The 23469-nt window shown below is 44.6% G+C and overlaps 1 long non-coding RNA gene across 2 annotated transcripts in view; it reads right to left on the bottom strand.

The window, feature by feature from the left end:
* LOC102451561 (uncharacterized) overlaps window positions 1–15565 on the bottom strand; it is a 50646-nt gene extending 35081 nt beyond the window's left edge. The window contains exon 1 of one of the 2 annotated variants that reach the window (XR_012897887.1): window positions 14999–15565. This is a non-coding gene — a long non-coding RNA (uncharacterized LOC102451561). The remainder of the gene's footprint in view (window positions 1–14998) is intronic. The other variant, XR_012897886.1, reaches the window with a different exon arrangement.
* Between the last annotated feature and the right edge of the window lie 7904 nt (window positions 15566–23469).

The raw sequence follows: 23469 nt of genomic DNA, 5'->3' as shown, positions 1-23469 counted from the left end.
AAATCCTTAAAAAGATTTTACAGGATTTAATTTTCTAATTCCACCAAAACAAGTTAAAAGGCAAACATTTTCCTCTGCTGTATTTCCACCACAAAAATCTCAGCATTAAGGACCAGAAAGCAAACTATAAATCAAAAGCAAAAAGCAAGTTAGTTCATTCCCATAATCCAAACCCCAAAATGCAAAAAATAAACATATTGAAAAGGGAACTGGATTTTTAAAATTCTTTTCATTTTAATAATCTAAGATATTATTAATAACATAGATGAATAAATGTCATTGGTTTGTGGTAAATGAAGTTTAAATCTGACAATCTCCACTGCACTGTAGCCAAAGTTGTAATTTGAGTGATGCACAAACACAAGATTTTCATTCCACTTCAGTATTAATGAACTCCTGCTACATACTGACTTCACTATACAAGTGTATTCAACAGACTCTCTGCTCTGCAGCAGAGACTCAAATTCCTATATGTTGTAGCTGCCATTATCGAAGATTCTTATGATTCATGGAATTGCTATTCACTATTCATGGAATGCGTATTCACAGGGGTCTCCTGTCCTGGCCCAGGGAAGGCAGGGGCCAGGAGCTGCAAGGAGCTCACCATGGGACCTGGGGACCATGGCTCCCAGTATTCACAAATTTCGCCATTCACGGTGGTGCCAGGAATGCATCCACCGTGAATGGCAAGGGTTTCCTGTACACCAGGGGTGGGGGACCTTTTTTGAGTTTGGGGCTGCAGACCCACAGAAAAATCAGATGGGGGCCACATACAAGTGAGAAGCAAAAAAAAAAAAAAAAACCCCCTACAGAAACCCTCACTGACATGGCCCCCAACTGAGAAGGAGAAAGCCATTCCCCACTTTCCCCTTGCACACCAGAGCCTAGGAGAGCCCACGTTAGTAGATTTTGTGTGCTCCACAGGGGGGGATGGAGCACCAGCGAGGGCTCCCCTATGCTGAGGGCCCCGGAGCCTCGGGGGCTGGATCCAGGCAAGGCAGAGGCCACATCTGGCCCCTGGGCCTTTGGTTCCCCAACCCTGCTGTACCAGAATGCTGTTACTTTACACTTTGCAGCAATGAAAATGTTCATATTGGTAGATATCACTATTGGTGCAAATACACATACCAGCTTAAGAACCCTAGCGCTCAACTCACAGTAAAGCAGAGCATTACAGAAAATGAACCTCCGATACAACTTTTCTGTGTCATAATGATCCCTTTCACTTCAGTAGCAGATTTCATTCAAGGTTCACACCCCACCCAACAAATATCTACACAATCATACGTAACTCTCATCACCCCTCTATCAAATAAATGCACTTCTAACAACTTTTCTGGAAATCTGATGGAAAAAGACAAGCAAAATGGCTTCCCCAACACCACACAGTGAGCCAGTAGAAGAGCTGGTACACTGCAGTGCACCAAGCCAGCAGTTATGTGTCTTCAGCTCTAACCACAGTCAGCACGCCCCCCTCTAACTAGATTTCACCGTTTCCCCTTCCCTGGGAGAGTAGCTGATCTCTTCTGGCCCCTTCCCCTCCATCTCTTTCCCCCTCAAACATGTTACTGAAATATACTTCATGGCATCAGAAAAGAAGTAATATCCTAAAAGGAGCTGGCAGGACTGGAGCAGAGACGTCAGTCAGTAACCAGCCAAAGCCCTGATGAGCAGCTATACATAGTGTTTTCTGGACCTTTCAGAGAGGCAGCATGGCCGCTTGCCAACTGAGGTTTGTCCTGCTGCCCTTCCAATTGTCCTAGTTTGTTGCCCTTAGGATCTGCTTCCTTCATCGCATACCTCAGGGTTTCCTGTCTTGCCAAGGTACAAAGCAAAGCTATAGAAACATGCTAATCAGACTTAAATCTTTGATGGATTTTATTATCATTAATTCTTCGTATAAATATTGTACTTGGTCCTCTGTAAGCCATGGAATGTACGTGAGATAGCTCAGGAAAGGTTATGAAGTATTTAATTTTAGGATGTGGTCTGAATTTCCACAGGATATGGGCACCTAATAGGGTCCTTTGAAAATCCCACCCAAATGTCCTATTACATTATGAACTAAAATATCCAGGGCACCACCACTGTGCATTGCATCCTGATAAGATGGGTGGCTGAGCTTGGATAGAGCACAGGCCATGGGCCCAATTCTCAATGCTAGTAAGGTCCCTTTAACCTTGCTAGTATAAAGGAGGCCTAAAGACGATCCAGATATGACTTACACCCAACTTTAAGCCCCTCACGATGGCAGAGCAGTAGAAAAATGCATTAGTTCTGTGGCAAAACCAAGCCTATAAACAGGAAGCTTGTGTTGGAAAGTGTCTTCTATCACTTAGCATCTCCCTCTATAAACAGTAATCAATAATAAACCCAAGAGTTTTGGTGGAGCACTGGGATGAGGGGAGCCTGGAGACGTCAATGGGGCATCGCAAGTAAAAATATGACAGTCAGATGTTCATGTCCCCAACACAAAAGTTATTGAGAGACTAAAGTCTTTGTCTTTAATTAGGGTATTTAATTAGGGTTAACCAATGAGAGTTACGTATTTCCCAGAATGGTTTTCCTTTTCCATTGTTAAACAAAGAGCCACCAGTGTTGTAACTACCCCACCCCCCTGCCACTTTTCCTAATAAATGCCTCCATGACCCATTTCTATGAAAGTGCACCGCACTGTCAGGTCAGACTGCAAGAAACAGGGCAGACAATTCCCCTGAACTGATGGCTAATCTATAATTAGATTCACCAAAACAGTAACAAAAGAGCTTCTGTAATAGCACAGTTAGGGATGGGCGGGGAGCTGCTCCAGCCCAGCTGGGCCGCCAGTTAACCGTAACCAGTCAGCCATTCTCATCCCTAAAACACACGGGTTACCAAGAAGACAAACACAGGCCCCTTGGTTCCATCCAGACAAACTGGTCTAATATAATGAGCGGCTACTGAAAAACCCATATCGGAGGTTTTAGCAATCCCAAAGAATCCAGCACTTATCCCTAGGTCAATATATATCTCAGACCTTTGCCACACATCATGCGGTCAGTCAAGCCTTAGTAAACTAAGTAAAGATTTATTAATAAAAACAAAAAGAGGATTATTGAATGGTTAAAGAATCTTATACGTACAAGTGATTTTTAATGTTCACAGTTCAGGATCACAGCAGTGATGGAACAGACTCTTGGCTTGAAAAAGTCTCTCTGGTAACTTTGTACATCTGTATCCCGTGCTCCATTCCTTTGACGCTCATGATACTATCTATATTTTTGTTAGTCTCTAGAGGTACGTCTACACACCAATGTTATTTCGGAATAACTGATGTTATTCCAAAATAACATAGTGCATGTCTACACTACAAACCTTTATTTCAAAATAATATCGAGCTGGAGGACTTCTTACTCCAACTCATGGTAACCCTTATGTCATGAGGAGTGAGGGAAATTGAAGGAAGAGTGTCCTTCCTTCAACTTCCTGCTGTGTAGACAACACCAAAAACCAAATTAAGCTATTTCAACTTAAGCTACACAATTGATGTAGCTGAAGTTGCATAGCTTAATTCGACTTTTGCCTACCTGTGTAGATGTACCTTAAGGTGCTACAGGATCATTCATTGTTTTTCCAAAAGATTAGTAGGCCCTCAGTCTATTGTTCAAAATACTCCTTTTAATTGTAAATCCACTGCCCAGAAAATTGGAACAGGGAATGAGAGAAAATGGTGATGTCTCATGTCTTTTTTGTCTTCTGTCCCAAACCAACCCCACAGCCCGTGGGCCCAAAATGGGGTCCATGGTCTCACGTCCTTACATGCTTTGCAGACGCACTGCCCATGTTCTTTCTGAGGCATCCACTGGAAAGACTTACCAGTAGGATGAATTTCTTCAGTGGCCCATTGTGAGAATGGAGTGTCCTTAATAAACCAGCAACACGTAACTGGTCGCTCACTCTCCCTCCATTCTCAGAAAAGCTTCAAATCAGATCCCTGGAAGTTTGCTGTTATCTCATATTGGGGCTGTTAAAAGGCACTGACTATTAGTATTATTATCTGTCTGAAGCGGAGCTGTTGTTGCAAAAAGGAAGTGACCCTATGGGATGAAGTATCTGTTGAAGACCAACCATGGAAATCATATATAGTTTATAATCTATTATACAGGCTGTCCTCGCTGTAACTCTAAGATACATTCCAAAAAAACTTGGACTTACAGCAAAACAACTTAAATGCAGGATTTTTTTTTCCTGCGGCTGACTTCCATTTGTGGGTTTTTTTGTTTGTTTGTTTTTTTGCGCATGACTGAAGAGCAGGGAACGGGAGGACTTACATCGCATCAGTTCCTACAAGTGTCATCGACTTTAGTGCGGAACAGATGTATATTGGGGCGACTTATAGTGGAGATGCCCTGTATTTATCCAAGAACCTAGAAAAATGATGGTTTGAAGCTGCAGGAAAACTGTAAGTAGTAAGAGTGGGATTTTCAAAAGCACTGGCCTAATTTCTAGGAATATACCATGATAAAGTGACCTATATGATTCACTGTAGTCTGGATTTAGACACTGTTACATACACATTTGTCTTGTTTTATTTATATTGTAAACTCAGCATAGAACATGACAATCCAGGTTACAAAGTGCTGTGTGACTTTACAATACTGTATAAACACATTGGAGAGAAGTTTTATACCCTGCTACACCAGAGTTCATATTAATTTTAGTCCGATACAGCGAACCCTGGAAACTGGTTATCCTTGTACACTTATGTTTTTAAAGAGCACAAAACCCACATTATGTGGTAGGTTTAACTTTAACGGCCAATGCATTGTGAAAGCATCATGCTGGTTTGTATGGAGAGGAAAGACTACTGTAAGAACTGGAAATAGATAAGAAAGGGCAGTGTTGCAAAAGAAACAATGAGTCATGCTTTAAAGACACACATCTTCAGAGCACTAACGTAATAAACCTTAGAACATAAGGAACAGTGCTTTCTTCTGAAAGTTACTCAATCTGCAGAAACAGTTAGTTCTCTTTACCATGGTGCAGGAGTTGGAGTAATCTGTCAACATTTAGGGGATGAATACATGAATTACAGGCCAGTAGCATTCACAGTGGCTTCCTCTAAAATGACAGTCATGCACATATTGGTTTCTTAGCCATTGCCAAATGACTACAGGGCACAAAAGGTACAAAAGGTACACGGTAAAGGAGTGTAATGCAAAGTGATTTCATTCTTTGAAAAAATACCTTATTTTTTATATAAAGGAAGGACAGTAGATCTAATATACTGGGACTTCAGTAAAGCATTTCCCATAGTAATATACAAAAAAGTATTAGTTAACGTAGGGAAGATGGGGATCAGTACAGGGATTAAAGTGGATAAGTAACTAGCAGCAACTTAAAGCGGCGAGGAGTCCTGTGGCACCTTAAAGACTAACCGAAGTGTTGGAGGATAAGCTTTCGTGGGCAAAGACTCACTTCGTCAGATGCGTGTATGAAGTGGGTCTTTGCCCACGAAAGCTTATGCTCCAACACTTCGGATAATCTATAAGGTGCCACAGGACTCCTCCCTGCTTTTGCAGATTCAGCCTAACACGGCTACCCTGCTGATTCTTAGCAGCTAGTTGTGCTGAAAGATGATTTATCAGAATGGAGAGAGGTTACCAGTGGAGCGCTGCAATGATCTGTGTTGGCATCACTCTTACTCATTCTCTTCATTAATGACCTTAGCACAAAAAAAGTAGGCATGCATTAATGAAATCTGCACAAGATACACTGTTGGGAGATACTGTTAATATAAAGGAGGACTGATATATTATACAGGAAGATCTTGGTGTATTTAAAGACTGATGTGACAGAAATGTGATGAGATTCAGTAATACTAAATGCAAGGTGACGCCCTTACCATCTAACAATAAAAATATATCCTGGGAGATCATAAGGTAAAAGCAACAAGAGAGAGAGACCTGGGTATGTAGGTTGATCACAGGGTAACTATTAGCCACCAATGTGATGTATGTGTGAAAAAAGGCAAATGTGATCCTAGGATGCATCTGACGAGGCATTTTCAAGAATTAAACCCACTGTACAAGGCACTGGTGAGACCTCATTTTGAATATTGTGTAAAATTCTGGTCATCCTTGTTCAAAAAGAATCTAAATGGGGTACAGGTGCAAAGAAGAGCTGCTAGAATGATCGGGAGAGAGGAGCACCTATATTATGAGATGAGCATGGAAGAGCTTGACTTGCTTAGTTAAGCAGAAAGAAGGCCAAGAGAAGATCCAATTGCTCTCTAGAAATATATAAGGCAGTAAACATCTAGGAGGGTAAAGAGCTATTCAAGCTAAGGGATAATGCTAATACAAGAACAAAGAATAAACTGGCTCAGTGTTCCCTGTAAGCTGAGTGCTTGGGCAGCCTCCCAGGAAAGATTCAAATGCTGCCCAGTTGATTAGCAGAGCACCCACAGCCATTGGCACGTGTTTCCATGGATGCAGCACATCTGCACATGCCTTGTGTATATAACAAAATTTATTTCACACATGGATGGAAAAAATTAGACGGAACATTGAACTGGCCATGAATAAATTCAGGCTGGATATTAGAAGGTTTCTAATGATCAGAGGGGTGATGTTCTGAAGTAGCCTCCCAATAGTAATGGGACAAATGGCACAATTAAGTGCTGGAGAGAGACCAAGACAACTTCAGGAATGCAACTGTATGACAGGGCTGCTTGTGATAAAGGGCTAGGGTTCAACTGCCGTGCAGCACACTTCCAATTCATGTCTTATGTTCCTAAAAGCACATGCTTCCAGGTTTCAGATGTCCAAATGCAGAGGTCAGGAAGGGAATTCCCTCCCTTCTTCCACTGTGTTCTGGTTTTTTTTTTTTTTAAATCTCCTTCTGATCAGGAGTGCTGATGGGATATAGGACAGGGTGGGCGAAGGCTCAAAGGTGGCACTGAGCATTTCTCTCAGGTGCTTGGCTGGTCAGGTTGGCAGTGACGCTTGGGGTCTGTCTATTCACCTTCCTCTGGGTATCTGTCACTTATGCACTTCCCTGCCACTGCAGCAGTCTCTGCTTGTGGTACATGACAGTCTAGTCTCCTGTGAGCTGTGGTACTTTGGTCTAATTTCAGTTGTTAGGTTTAGTGTGCAGGTGCTGGGTGGGCCTGGGGATACAAAGGCGTTTGTGATATAGAGGGTGTCAGACTAGATGACGTGATGGTCCCTTCTGGCCTTCAACTCCCTGGGTACATGCAAGGGCTCTCAGAGCTATGGTTGGCAGACTCAGGCTTGTACTGTTACGCTAAAAATAGCTGTGTAGACATTGCAGCTCAGACTGGACCATGGGCTCTGAAGCTTAGGGAGGGGGGTGGGCATTAGAACCCAACTCTCCAGCCTGACCTGCAATGTCTACACAGCTATTTTTAGCACAGCAGAGCAAGCCCAAACCTGTCATTCCTGCTGCAGGCTGCAACTGAGTGCACAGATGTACCTTATGATTCGATGACATTACTTATTAGGTGACAGTAAGTGAGCTCAAACAAATTGTCAGCAACATATGCCATACAGGTTTGGAAACACTGCACAGGAGGAAGAAACCTGAGTAAAGTCCTCAAGAACACAGGAAAATCCTTCAGGCTTGTTTGAGACCTGAAAACCACTACCTTCTAGTGCGTGAAAAAATACTGTACTTGACTTTCCATCTCCATGGTAACCTCCTCCCTCAAATTGCTTTGAACATGATTTGTTTTTGACTCTTCTGACTTCTTTGCTGGCCTTGGAACCAAGCAGCCAAGGCTGAAGCACTGGTAGCCAAAGAACTGAAGAAGAACTGAGGACTTTGTCCTCAGCAGCAAGTGTTGGGGGGCCTTGGTTCCCCTTCCCCTAAGGAAACAGCCGTGCTGTCATCGCATAGAAAAATACATGCATTTCTGTACTCGGAAGTGTCTATGCAGCAAGCCAAAAGCAAATCACCTTTACAGGATGACAACAGGTGCCATGCACAGCTGCAAGCTGAGTAAACAGGCTGTAAACGATTGCTGAAGCTATTACTGGTAGTGGCCAGGCCACGACAACTTCTATAAACACTTACCCACTCCCACTGTTTTAAAGATTGAACCTCCCAAGGGACTATCAAGAGCTTGGAGGAAAATGTGGAAGATAACAGATTCTTGGAATATGGAGGTTAGATATCATCATGATAAATGCTATGTACAAAATTAAAATGGGGGTGGAAGCTCCACATACAGCTACTACGGAGTTTAAGGAGAGTAAAAGTCTCTGTAGTAAAATTTCACACAAATTTCTCCATAATCTGTTCCATAGACACATATGTTTATGTGTGCACATGTGATGGCGGCAGGAAGACCTACATATACCCATCCTGACACATTCCATGAAGGGTCCTCAACTCTGAAACACTGTGTTTTCATGGCTATTTTTATAGCACTATAACGGGGTGCACTCACCTCTTGCAAGTGCTCCTGGTCAAGTGTGTGCACCTACAATTTTTCTCAACTTCCTTCACTTCATAATGTGCTGTGTGCCACTGCGCTCATCAGGCTGGTCTTTCATCAGGCTGGTCTTCCGTGACTCAGCCCTCCTGCCCAGTCACCCTCTGTTTGTGAAACAAACAAACCCCTTCCAGGGTACGCAGTCCAAAATGTACTCCTGCAGCCTTCCCTGGGCTCCCTCGTTTAGAACAATCCAACAGGGCCCGTCGCAGGATCCTTGGTGGGTGTATTCTTCTCTGCAGCCCTCCATGAACTCAGTCTATAACCAGACGAACAGGACCCAGCAAGGTACTCTTGCTCAAGCCAGCTAGGTTGCAAGGCTCCTAGTCTGGAACTGAGTAGCACCTCAAAGGCTTCTTCCCTGGGGACTCCTTGCCTCTACTTGAGTCTCCAGTGACCCCAGACTTCCTGCTCTTGCACTCCAATTGCTGACCACAACTCCATGCTGAGTCCATCCCAGTGACTACCTGTTTAGTCCCTTGCAGGTCCTGCAGCCAGCCCTGCTAGCAGCTGCTTTGATCTGTAGCTCCTGCAGCCAGCCAGGAGCATCTTTTGCTCCCCCAGTCCCTGCAAGCAAACTGAACTCACTCTGTCTCAGCAGCCTCTTTCATGTGAGCCTAACCAGCTGCTCCCTGCAGCCCCTCTCATTGGCAGTGACCCACACAGCTGCCTGTTCCTTCCTGGAGCAGGGTGAGGCAGGATGATGAGGCCTCCAGCAGGGGGTCTCCCACCCTAGTCTACCCTAGCACAAGCACTCAGAATTGTACTGGGACCCTATAGCCATAAGGCAGTGCTTTGCCCTTGGTAGTTACACAAAACACCCTTTTGTTATTTTCTTTTCAATCGGTGGTGTTTCACAAGGGGCTTTTCAGATATTGTACATATTAGACATGTTGCCCTATTATTGATCTAACCCAGTGGTCCCCAACCACTCACGCGCCACGTGCCCAGGGGCGGAGCCGTTCATGCGCCGTGCGCCCAGGGCCGGCACCATGCATGTGCAGTGCACCCGGGGCAGGTGCCGTACATGAGCCGCACGCCCAGGGTCAGCACCGCCCATGCACCACGCGCCTGGGGCTGGCACCGCGCATGCGCCACGCACCGGGAGGGGGAATCGGCCCAGATCAATCGGCAGGTGCACATAAATGCCCCGGCGGGTGCCATGGTGCCCGCGGGCACCTCATTGGGGACCATTGATCTAACCTTTAGACATTGTTTTCCACCCATCTGGATCCGCAAATCTTCAGAAACATTACTAACTGTGTAAACTAGGAACGGGAGTTAGTGCACCCAGTCAACTGCAGCCATTTCTGGGACAGAAGGCAGCCAGAGCATTACACAGCAATTTAGTACACGATCATGCAATGACAATGCAGCCCAAAGAAACTACACAGAGAAATGTTTGTGTGCTACATAAATAACCACCGCCAAAAAAATCTGAGGGATCTTGAGTGTTTCAGAGTCATGGGCCCTCCATAGAAAAAGTCTTGTGTGTGTTTGGATGTGCATCTCTCTCATATATGACTAATGGTTGGTCAGGTGGCTCTGAGTCTGCATACAAAGAACCAATACACGGGGAGCTACTTTTTGTTTTTGCACCCTTAGCATCTTTCCCATCTACATAACTGCTCTAGGTAGAAGACAAGCCTCAGGATCATCGTGAGGACAAGCCAAGATGAGTGTTGCACCATGGGAACAAGGCACACCTGACACCTTTGAAAGAGCGAGGCTGGAGATGAAAATAGCAAAGGGGACTAAAATAGACGGTATCACAGGATACCTGCAGGGGATATAGCCAGGGCAACAGCAATGAGGGTTTACCTCACTAAAGTAAAAGCAAGCCCTTTCAGCTTCAGCCTTCGGCATGAGCACAGGGGCATCTAGGAGAAGGTGGGTATAAAACACTGATTAGGATAGTGATAGGCAACCTGTGAGCCACTGGGGCTCTATGTGTTGCTACCAGAATTTTGTTTACCATTGCCCACTTATGCAGGATTGCCAGATTCTGTTTATTTTCATCCGTGTAGGTTTTTTTTCTTACTAGTGCTACAAAATTGGCATGCATTTAAAGCAAAGGCACATGAGAGTGAGATGCGTGTTGATTGCACACAACATTGCGAGAGCCGTGCGCTCCCTCTGCATCCAATCAAAGCGCTGCTGTGGTTCAGTTGGCACACCCAGCAATGTCTAGGTACACAAGTGCAGTTAGCAAAACTAACCTGAACCAAGAGACCATCTTGATTACGACAATCTTGCAGCCCATGTACAGTCCACTCACTAGCCTAGGCTCCCCTCACTGGATTGGAAGGGAGAAAGTCCTGTGGGGGCTACAGCAGGAGAAACTGGTAGTAGAGAGTACTATGCTCTGTTCCTTGCACTCTCTTTGGCCAAGTCATTGCACCTCCATGACTCAGTTTCTCTATTTGAAAAACTGGGATGAAAAGACTTGCATTTAAAAGCAACTTGACATTCTTGGGTGAAAAGGTGCCATCTACATACTGTAACGTATTACAACAGAGAAAATTCCATTGCTTAAAGCCCTCCACTGAAAACATCCTATGCCAGACATCAGGGCTTCACGATCTTTTCAGTTTTCAGCCATCTACACATGGCAAGCCTCCTCTACTTCTCTTCAGTCCTCTCCTTCCATCTAGTGCAGGACTGGCTCCTTCAATGTATTCCCAAGAGTCTTGATCTGTAACAATAGCTGGATATTTTAGGTAACTGTCATGCACAGGCTATACTGCTCTTTGCGTCAATGCTGCTATTGTACTGCTACACTTCTCCTCCTCTTGAAATGCACGTGGGAAGATAGTTAGGGGATGCAATATCCCTAACTCAGGAAGGCTAGAACAGTGCTATTCTAGACCAGTGCATGTGAATTCTCCACTTTGAAGAAACAGAAATAAGAAAGTGAAATAAATCTGGCCTCCATTACAAAAAATCAGTAAACTGAAGATATCAGACCACCAATGCAGCAGTCTGGCTGACACCTGGAAGAGAGATTTTGTGAAAAATGCATTGTGTGAACAAATCTGTTGATGCAAGAGAGCCTTGAGCCTCTTAAGGATTAAGGTTCCTAAATTAAAAATCTGCTGCAACAATATAATTGGCTCACAGCTACAATATGTGGGAGCAGGCAGTACTGTACGAGAAGATGCACCAAGAAATTCAGATGCCTTCTTTTAGGGAAGGCATCTAATCTCTTGCAATAGCAGAAAATGGACAAGACAATCTGTTGCTGCAAGGTCTCTCTCACCACCTGTTTCTCTTCCCTCCACTCAATTAATATGCATACCTGCAGCCATATCATGTGCAACGATCCAGTCAGCTCCTAGAAGGGTCAGGCTGCGTCAATACATGAATGGTGGAGGGGTGGCGGAGGATTGTAACAAAACACTTCTATGCAGCCAGCAGAAGATAGATCTGGTGATATAACAGATAGCATTGTATCTTTTGTAACTGCACTGAATCATTGCCCTAAAGTTGATTCTACAAAATTGGAAGTGCTGTCTTTTGGATGATCCCAGAAACTTGAGTTCTGACCCCTTCTGCTTATGAAACCCATGGAGGTTTTGTTTATTTGCTTGCTTTGCAAAAGCAGGGTTAACAACACTGCTCTACTAATAAATGTAGCCCAACAAAAGAGCACCTTGCAATTTAAGTGGAGTAAAGCCAGTAATGTTGGTGTCGGGAGTTTTTCAAAGGTAAACCCACATAGGTGTTCTGCTCAGTTCTCACTGAAAGTGAATGGGAGTTGCATGCAGTACTCCTGTTTGCACCTTTTAAAGGCTCTTCTTGAAAAGTAAGCTGTCTAAATATGCTTGGGCTAGGGTCAGCATCCCTCTTCTGTTGTATCATGCAAGTTGTTGATGTATAATCAGGAATGATTTTTCAGCATAATGGGATTCGATCTTTTATGCATAACTCAAATCTTCTTTCATGAAAAAGAAACTAACAAAGACAAGAAATCCTCAATAACTCTAGGTAAAACTGGAGTCATGCGCACATGCAAAAAGATAAAAAGTTAGCAATGTGAAAGCAGCTGCTGTATGTAACTAATATCATAAAAAGATGCAAAGAAATATAGGAAATAATTTCACTGGGTTTTTCCTTCTATTCCTCTTGAAGCAGACTGGTTTATTATATTAATTCCTTTTCTACCTAAAAGCCTGTTATCACTAAAGAAATTAATCCAAATTAAATATTTAGCCTAACAGAAATGAACTAACTATTATGAACTGTAAACCGTATTGGTCCCAGCCTAATAAGGCTGTTTATTTGGGCTAAGGCTACTATCAGCCAGTTCACAAACTTTTGTCCAGCAACCTTTCTATAGAAATATTCAAAAAACAGAAGGTGCACCATGTACACTAGAACACAAACAATCCATTGTTGTAAAGTTATTATTAAGTTCTATGAAGTGATTGTTCTGAATATGCAAAGCTTTCTCACATACATTGCTGTAGAGCACTGGGTCTCAAACTTCTGCACAACATAAGCTGATGTTAAAATTGAAACAAGAGTTAAGACATCCCCCACACCTTAGTATTATCTTGCCAGAAAGAAAGAACACTTCTTATAAAGTAACATCTGCAAAAGAAGGCAAGAGAAATTAAGGGGGAAGAAGTTTTGAAGAGTCACCCCAACATTTTTCATCAGAACAAATTAATCATAAACTAATTCTGATTATTTTTAAAATCTTGCTTTTTCACTCTGGGAGACAGCTGGCTTACATGAAAACCATGCTTAAACTGGGACAAATCCACAAAGCACTCATATATGTGCTTAAGCGGTTGCTGGCCAGATTTAGGCATGTGCTGAAGTGCTTTATTGAATGGGAATGGTTGTTAAACTTACCTGCTGCATTTTGTGATTATCCAAGACTGAAAGCATTTGAGGGTAGGGGATTTCTTTTTAATATTTATTTCATGTTTGTACAAAACCCAGCACCAAGCCATCCTGTTGAGGCCTCTAGCCACTGAAATAATTGCTAGCTCATCCATCTTTAGTGCCTTTGATTTTATTCTATTTCATGCAGTACCATAGGTACTCCTTGCTCCAAGGAGCTAATGCTCTGAGCTTGGAGATGGCATAAAGTGAGAAAAAACAAGATATAAGGGAGACAGGAAATAGAGTTGGGGGCAGAGGATGAAGGTAATAAAGATCACGGGATTACTTAAGTTTGCATTGTGCATGTCACTTATTTGTATCTTTTGCTCCAATTGCCGTACATCTCTGCCCTTGTTTTCCCTTGTGCTGATGGGAGCAGCGGAGCTGTCACACAGATGCAGGTGCGGAGTGGGAAGGGTGCTGGGTGCTCTGAAACGATGAGATTCTTCTGTCCGTGGGACATGGCCTGGTAGTAGGGACCAGAATGGAAATGTTCGGGATAAGGAGGCTGGCATCACAAGAACAGGCCTATGTTTCCAAGACAAGGCAGGCAAGCCCAGAGCACAAAACATAAACAGCCTTTCACCAGGCCCCCACAAGCTGTTCTTAGCAACTTGGTAAACATCCAGGATCCTGTGACCCTGAGAGGATTTGGGGGAGGGAGCTGAAGGAGAAGAATCATATTTTTAACCTCTCACTGGAATTAACAACAGAACCTTTGGCAGCCAGAATTGCCAGCCAGCCCTGACGAAAGCAAACAGCGGCCTCTGCTAATGCAGAGGAGCTGGGCTGGAAAGCCAGACCTCCTGACACAGCTCCACTCCACTGCTGAGCTTCACAGGGAGGTGGCGCTTACTCCTGTGAACCCAAGGCATGATTTGCATCATCAGTTCATGGCTGCGGTTGCCTCAGTAACCGTGACAGTGCGCGCGCATACACACACACACTCACACCCAGCAGTGTACAGCACAGAACAGAACGTTTCCCTCTCGCTATCTGATGTGGGCTGTTTTAAAAACAGGATGGCTCAGGGTGTTCCTGTTCTTTTAAGCAGCTCTACTCATTCATCCATTTTAACTGGGTCACCGTTTGCATAAGTTTAATGACCTCTAATTGGAAACAAAACACATTCCCTGTTGTTGCTGCACCCCAGTCTGCCGTTAATTTATATTTCCTTCCAGCAGCTTGGATTGTATTAATCATCTCAGGTCTTCTGTATAGACATGTGGATACAGCTGCCTTGGACATACCCAGGCATTTGAACTGTTATTCGTGCATCGCTCTCCCTCTCCTCCACCCCCCTGCCCACCGCCACCACCACCGCCCCCTCAACCTGCCACACACAGAGTGCAAGGAACAGGGGCACCATTTCCAAAGACTTGTTGGCTGTCTGAAAAATACTCACGACTCCCAGACTTATAGCACAAATAATAACCCTTCACACTCCCTCTTGCCAAGGATCTCAGAGTACTTTACAAACATTAAGCCTCTAGGTGCCCCAGTGAAGCAGGGTTAAGAAACGGGCACTAACAACATGTGGCATATAGTTGCAGAGGATACAACTGTTTCTCTTACTAAATGCGGCACTGCAATTGTTTTTTTACTTGCCTTATTTTCGACCCCATTTTAGCCGTGCTGGTGATGGGATGTCTCCGTCAGTACTGCAGGGTCAAATTCTGCTACATCAGCTAATCTCACATCTTTAGCACAAACACCTCTCTGTATCTGGTCTTCACCCTGGAAGATTTTCTAGGGTAACAGCTAGCCTGTCTACTGGTGTCACAAAGGGCTTACCCCTGCCTTTTTAACACATGAAGGTGAGGGGCAGATCATGATGAAATCTGCAGCAAGCATCTTCCGACCAAGCACAGAGCTTCCTTCCTCCCACCACTCCCTGAGCGTGTTTGTTTCAGGAATGAAAAAGTGCTGCAGAGGCTCCCAGCCCTGCTATTGGCTCTGCCAGATACACCTCTGAATTCTTATTTGCTGAGCAAAGAAAAGGAAAAGGGGAGGGGGGGGAGGAGATACCATCTCGAAATGCTCTTAGATTCAAAACAAACCCAGGTTCTAAGGAACAGTCATTCCCAAAGGCATCCATAGAGAATCTGGAACTAAAAATAAAGATGTCCAAAAGATCTCTCCCTCACACACACAAGAAAATAATCTGATTATAGGTCTGTGCTCCCAAGAGGATGTAGTGTTGGATTATGAAACTGCTACTCTACATTGTACCAAAGTGCTGGGAGGGCATGCTGCAAATTTTTACAAGCTTTTTGAACTTAACTAAAAGGACAACAGGAAAGAGTGGAAAGATGTGAGCTGCCTCTCAGTGAATACGTTCTAGATCAGTGGCTCGCCACTTTTCCAAACCCTCACTACTTGTTTACACAAATCAGACATATGAGTACACAAGTGCCACAATACACTATAGCTGAAAATTGCTTACTTGCTCATTTTTAACCTTTATAGTTATAACTTAAATCAGTTTGAATATAGGGTTGTACAGGTTGAACCTCTCTGGTCCAGGACTCTCCGGTCCGGCAACATCTGTAATCTGGTTGTCCCAGGGCTGGCTGCAAAGCTGGAAGCCCAATGGCCCAGGGACAGGGGAGCCTAGGCAGCTGTCACTGCGGCTCCCGGTCCCCACACAGGATCTTCCCAGCTGCTCCTGGGAGAGGCTGCATGGTGGCTGCCAGAGCTGGGGCTGCGGTGTGGCTGCTCCCAGGACAATCAGTAGCAATCAAGTATATGACATATGAGCAGGCACACCAACAGTGATTCCAGGCCCCAGCGCAGAGTTGTCAATGGGCCCCCACGTATGCACATGCCTCGCACAGACACAGGCCACTCAACATTTTGCTGGTGCCCAACGAGTTACTGGCTGCACTGCACGGGACTCTGTGCTGGCATGGCCAGGGCTTCCACATGCCTGTGCAGTAGTGTTCTGTCTAATCACGCAAGCCCAAAGACTCTTGCCCACCCTTTCTCTAATATCATGCTCCTGTCCCGCTCCTTCTCCGAGGACTCACTGCCCCCAGCCCGCTCCCTTCATTGTTCACTCCCCCCACCCTCAGTGACTTTCACCAGGCTGGAGCAGGGATTTGGGAGGGGGTTCAGGATATGGGCTCTAGGCGGGAGTTTGGCTGCAGGATAGGGTGCAGGCTCTAAGCTGGGGCAAAGGGTTGGGGTGCAGGAGGGAGTCAGGAGATCAGCATTTACCTTGAGTGGCTCCCAAACGTAACTAGAAAATCTCTCTGGCAGTGGCACGTAAACAGGAAGGCCGGGGGGGTCTCTGCACACTGCTGCCCACAGGCTCGGCTTCCGCAGCTCCCATTGGCTCCAGTTCTCGGCCAATGGGAGCAGTCGAGTTGGCACTCAAGGCAGAGGCAGTGTGCAGGGACCACAAGGATGGTGCCAGCTACTTTGGGGAGTGGTGCAAAACAAGAGCAGGTGGGAAGCCTACCTTGGCCCTGCTGCACTGCCAGCAGCAGCAGCTGGGGGCCTCTGGACCCTTTTAAATCATCCAGGCCTCAGGGCAATTGCCCATTTGCTCTCACCTGTTGGTATGCCTGCATATGAGGCACTTTTCAGCCCGGCACATACTAATGTGAATTGGACCAGCCTGTCCCATTCCGAAACCTGCTGCTGAGCTGGACCATGCACCAGATTCCTTAGCTGTTACAAATGCCACAAAAATAACTATAGAATCTGAAAGAATTAAAACAAAAAATACAACCCATTCTAATTTATTGTGTGTCCTTTGTGCTTTATGCATTTGCATTTTCATGCTGCTTGGACTGTGAAATCAGAGTACTTAGTTTCACTCTGGCGGTGCTTAAATGCAAAGATGATACATCAGGTTTATTTATACTCAAGGCCAGAGAGGGGATTTTAAAGAGAGTCCATTGAAGTTAGGTATCCAGCTGTTATTGAATTAAATAAAATCTGGGCCTTTAATTCCTCTTGTAGAGTTTTCTGAAAACCCCAGCCCTACTTCCTTCATGCTGTGGCTCAACAGTATTGCCTCCAGCACAGGCAACTCCTTTTCTAAACCTGTTAATTTATTTTTCTTTAAAAACAAACATTTCTACTCATGTAACAACACAACCCAGAAAACCATAGACCCTTAACATCAAGCAGGAAGACTATAAATTATGTTGCACAATAGAAAAAAAAAGCATTGGAATGATTTTCCTGCAATTGGCTACTAAGAACTTGTACCACTAATTAATCTATTAGCTAGACATCTTATCATCTTCGATGTTAGCAGGTTGCCAAAGCAGGAACTTGCCTCTGGGGCAGACAGGCAATTAAAAAGGCAGGAAGATCCAAACAACTAAGAACATAAGAACAGAAATATTGGATCAGACCAAAGGTCCATCTAGCCCAAGATCCTGTCTGCTGACAGTGGCTAATGCCAGGTGCCCCAGAGAGAATGAACAAAATAGGTCATTGTTAGTTCTCTCTCTAATTTTTTATGTGCGGAATTAATTTTATGTGCACCAATACGAAAGTGATGTGTGACACTTCACCTGTTATACTGGTGCACATAAAAAAAAATTCATTTTGCAAATGGACAATCTGTTGTGGGGTGAGGGATTTGAAGTGTGGCAGAGGGTTCAGGGTGGGGGGGATGAGGGCTCTCACTGGGGGTACAGGCTCTGGGGATGAGGTGTTTGGGGTGCAGGAGAGGGCTCTAGGCTGGGGTCAAGGGGTTTGGAGTGAGGGAGCAAGCTCAAGGCAGGAGGTTGGGGTAGGCGAGGTGGGGTCTCATTGGGACTTACGGTGTAGGATGAGGCTCAGGATTGGGGTCTAGGAGGGAGCTAGGGTGGCAGAGAGGACTGTGGGCTGGGGCAGCTCTTTTGGATGGTGGGGAGAAACAGATGGCTCCATGCTGCCCCATGCTCACCTGAAAGCAACGCCCCCCCACCACCCACAACAGCTCTCACTGGCCGTGATTCCCAACTAACCCTGAAAATCCAAGCATTTAAAGCTAAAACTGAATACTCAGATCATGCATCTAAATATCTACACATGAATTTTCAGAGATGTGACTCAGCAACAAACTAATGAAATATTTAAAATGCAAATTTAAACCTAAAGTCCTCTAGACACAGTAGCACAGCTGTTTTTGTAAGTAAATTCAAGGTAGACACATGCCTGTTAAATGTTTTCCTTACCACTTAATTGCTCTTTCACAGATTCAATGTTCTGCTAATATATCTAGCAAGCAGAAAGGCTTTTCACTTTTAAGTTAACATCCACATTGGGAAGAGTCACTATTCTCAAGCTGCAACAACCTTCTATGGGAGCCTTCAGGAATGGTCAGAATAGGGCAGCGGTTCCCAACCTTTTCCAGATGGGGACCCCTTTTTGACAATTCTGGAAGACTTGGTGACCCAAGGCAATTCAAAAACGGGGGGAGGAGTAAGGGCAGAGCCACCTGGGGAGACACTTGGCGACCCTTTTGAAATGTAACGGTGACCCATAGGTTGGGGAACCCTGAAATAGGGAGAGGACAAATAGAGAGTTGAGCACTAAGACCTAGAGGCCTCTTAAACCTGCCGCCCATGAATATATCCATTTAATATGAGGCACTTTAGTTCGCCCATCTTATTATTTAGACTTCTGGCACTTTAAAAACTTGTCACTTTTTAGCTGTCTGCCATTACATGAATTGCATGGGATTCTTTCATTTGCCTGTTTCTCATCAGATCTTGCCTGTATTGTATCATCCATCTCCTCCATCTTACTAGGACATAGAGAATCTCCGTTAATAGATCCTTTCCTAAGGGATGTCAGTAGTGACAGTTGGCAGAACAAGGAGCAATGGACTCAAGTTGCAGTGGGGGAAGCCTAGATTGGATATTAGGAAAAACTATTTCCCTAGGAGGGTGGGGAAGCACTAGAATGGGTTCCCTAGGGAGGTGGCACAATCTCCATCCCTGGAGGTTTTTAAGTCTCGGCTTGACAAAGTCCTGGCCAGGTGGATTTAGTTGGGGTTGGTCCTGCCTTGGGCAGGAGGCTGGACTCCATGACTCCTGAGGTTTCTTCCAGCCCTCGTATTCTATGATTCTATTATGTCTTTGTCCAGGCCACATGATCTTCCACACACTACACTTGTCAGTTTCCCTCCAGCTCTTAGTTTAAACCAGTGTTTCTCAAAGTGGTCAGTGGATTCACTCTAAGAAACCTGCTAACTGGCTGCTCTGGTTTGTTTATTTACTGGCTTTGCAGCCACTGAGCCTCGTGGTTCCAGATGGCTCCAGTTCACTGTTTGCAGTCAAAGGGAACTGTGGGAAGCGGTGTGGGTCAGGCTACCGCTTTCCGCAGCTCCCTTTGGCTGCAAACAGTAAACCGGAGCCAATGGGAGCCAGGAGGCCCAGTGGCTGTGAATCCAATAAATAAACAAATCAGAATGGTCAGTTAGAAGGTTTCTCAGAGTGGATCCGTGGACCGCTTTGAGTGGTTTAAACACTGCTCTATAACCTTTCCTATTTTAAGTGCCAGCAATCTGGTTCCATTTTGATTTAGATGGAGCCCATTCTTCTTGTATAGGCTGCCCCTTCCCCGAAAGTTTCCCCACTTCCTAATAAATCTAAACCCCTTCTCCATGCATTGAGACCCTGCAGTTCTGTCTGTCTACCCGACCCTGTGTGTGGAACTGGAAGCATTTCAGAGAATGCTACCATGGAAGTACTGAACTTCAATCTCTTACCTAGCAGCCTAAATTTGACCTTCAGAACCTCTCTCCTATCCTTTGCTATACTATTGGTACCTACATGTTCAATAGGGATATTAACAGGTAACTGATTATCAAATAAGCATCTCCCTTAACAGGTGATGCTTACTGGGTCACAGTTAACTGGTACCCAGGGAGCAACCCTGTCAAGTCCCCATGCAGGACTGCCGGCTCCTAGCCCACACAGGCTGGGAGATGGCAGCCCCATGCAGGGCTGCTAGCTCTGCTGACTCTGCACAGGGCTGATACTTCTGGCCCTGTATGGGCTGGGAGCTGGTAGCCCCACACGGGGCTGGAAGCAGCCGGGCTGGAGTAGCCCATGCCCGCTGTGGGGGGTGTCCTCCCCACTTGACCCCATTTAATCTGTTTAAACTTAACATTTAACCAGTTAACTGATTAAACGGGATTGTACAACCCTAATGTACAATGACCACTGGCTCCTTCTCCAGCACAACACAAGTCTAGCTAGATTTCTTGCGAGATCTGCAACCTTCACACCAGGCAAGCAAGTCACCAAACAGTTCTCCCAGTCATTGCAAACCCAGCGATCTATGTTTCTAATGCTCGAATCCTTCATAACTATTACCTGTCTCTTCTTAATAACTGGAGTTCCCTCCCCCAGAGAGCTATCCTCAGCATGAGAGAACATAAGAACATAAGAACGGCCCTCTCCACACCACTCATGATTTTATAGACCTCTATCATATCCCCCCTCAGTCTCCTCTTTTATAAACTGAAAAGTCCCAGTCGCTTTAACGTCTCCTCATATGGGACCCGTTCCAAACCCCTAATCATTTTAGTTGCCCTTCTCTGAACCCTTTCCAAGGCCAAAATATATTTTTTGAGATGAGGAGACCACATCTGTACACAGTATTCAAGATGTGGGCGTACCATAGTTTTATACAGGGGCAGTAAGATATTCTGGGTCTTATTACATTTTTACACTTGATTTGACAGTGTTTATGTTCCTTTCTATTTATCTCACTAGGATTGGACTTCCACTTCTTAAAAGATACCTTTTTGTCCCTCGCTGCTTCTTTTACATGATGGTTAAGCCACGGTGACTCTTTTTTTAGGTCTCTTGCTATATTTTTTAATTTGGGGTATACATTTAAGTTGGGCCTCTATTATGGTGTCTTTAAAAAGTTTCCATGCAGCTTTCAGGGATGTGGCTCTAGTCACTGTGCCTTTTAATTTCTGTTTAACTAACCTCCTCATTTTTATGTAATTCCCCTTTTTGAAATTAAATGCCAGGGTGCTGGACTGCTGAGGTGTTCTTCCTACCACAGGAATGTTGAATGTTATTATATTATGGTCACTATTCCCAAGTGGTCCTGTAACGGTTATTTCCTGGACCTGATCCTGCACTCCACTCAGGACTAAATCGAGAATTGCCTCTCCACTTGTGGGTTCCTGCACCAGCTGCTCCAAGAAGCAGTCATTGAAGCCATTGAGAAATTTTATCTCCGCTTCTCTTCCTGAGGTGACATGTATCCAGTCAATATGGGGGTAATTAAAATCCCCCATTATTATAGAGTTCTCTATTTTGGTAGCCTCTCTAATCTCCCTCAGCATTTCAATGTCAGTATTGCTGTCCTGGTCAGGTGGTCGGTAATATATCCCTACTGCTAATTTCTTATTATTGGAGCATGGAATTACTATCCATAGCGATTCTATTGAACATGTTGATTCACTTAATATTTTTATTTCATTTGATCCTATATTATCTTTCACATACAGTGCCACTCCGCCACCCACCCGGCCTGCTCTATCCTTTCGATATATTTTATATCCCGGTATGATTGTCCCCCACAGATTTTCCTCATTCCACCAGGTTTCAGTGATGCCTATTATGTCAATCTCCTCATTTAATATGAGGTACTCTAGTTCACCCATCTTATTAGTCAGACTCCTAACATTTGTGTAGAAGCACTTTAAAAATTTGCCACTGCTTATTTGTCTGCCCTTCCTTGATGCATTAGATTCCTTTGTATGCGGTTGTTTGTCTGCTCTGGCCCATGGTTTGCCCCCTCCCCCCCTCTCTTTCTGACTACAGAGAGGATATCGTACCACCAAAGGATCATTTCCCCCTGCTCCAGTTGGGTTCTCCTTCCCTGAGACTTTCCTCCTCAAAGCACAGAGGCTCTGACCAGGTGTGGGACTGTTCTACACTGTCCTGGAAAGTCTCATCTGTGTACCTGTCTTCCTTAGCTCCTCCAGTTCAACCACTCTGGTCTCCAAAGTCCACAGTCTCTGAGGACCCGGAAATCCTTGCACCAAGGGCATACATACGCCACCTGCCCATAGGGAAAGTAATCATACATGCTGAATTGGCTGCAATAAACTGGATAGCCCCTATTCTTATAACTGGACTTCTGCCTGCATTATCTATTTACTCCCGAAGTTTGTTCCTTTGTTGTTGTTTTGTTTTTATCAGGGGGTTTCTTTGGAATTAAGTGCATATAGCCCCCCGCCCCTTCCCCACACACCTCCTCTAAACTCCCTCACAAAACTCCCCTTAGCCACTCCTGTTCACCAGCTCCTCTGGTCACTTAGGATCAGGCTTTTTAAAGCCCTGGTCTTTCTGGGCAGCCCTGTCCATTGGTTAAGGGATCAAAGCCCTGTTAAGAAGCTCTCAGCCTTGCCTAACAGGCTGCTAGGCTCAGCACACACAGACATAGTCAGCATGTGGCCCCCCCAAACAGACCTCACAGTATATTTCAGTCAATCAACAAGCATACCACAAACACAGAAAAACTAAAGGACTGGAAAAAAAAAGATTAAAAGTAGAGGGGGAAAGTGCCTCATGTTAGAGATCCAGAACTAGGTAATAAATATAAATGAGTTTTAGGAAACATCTTAAATTACTTTACAAGAAAAAATAAAACCTAAAAATTCATGTATTAGATGTCTATCCATCTGCTGGTTCCTGTATAGCATCTTGCACTAGAAAAAACAGGCATTCAGAGACATACCCTATAACCGTTTCTATGATAGGACTGAGCTTCAAGTAAATTTCATAAATGCCAGCATTTGACATATTTTAAGCATTCCAGCATAATCTAAGAGCATGGATGGGTAAAATTAAAATAGGAACTTTTCCAGGGTGACAACTTCTGTAGTAGTTAGCATTCATGAAAGGAGCTGGTTTGACAACCCTGGCAACTGAATTTCCCTTTATCCATAACATCACACTGGCTACAAGTGAATTTGCTTTTTGGTGGCTAATCGTAGAGAGAAAAGCCTACTGGTGCTGCCAGCTACTGAAGTTATATAGTAGACCTTCAAAGTTACAAACTGAACAGGCAATCACTCACCTCATTTGGAACTAGAAGTA

This window comes from Pelodiscus sinensis, chromosome 27 (genome assembly GCF_049634645.1).
Source record: "Pelodiscus sinensis isolate JC-2024 chromosome 27, ASM4963464v1, whole genome shotgun sequence".
Classification (NCBI taxonomy): Eukaryota; Metazoa; Chordata; order Testudines; family Trionychidae; genus Pelodiscus; species Pelodiscus sinensis.
The sequence above is the reverse complement of the archived record's forward strand: the minus strand, read 5'-3'. Positions and strand labels throughout refer to the sequence as shown.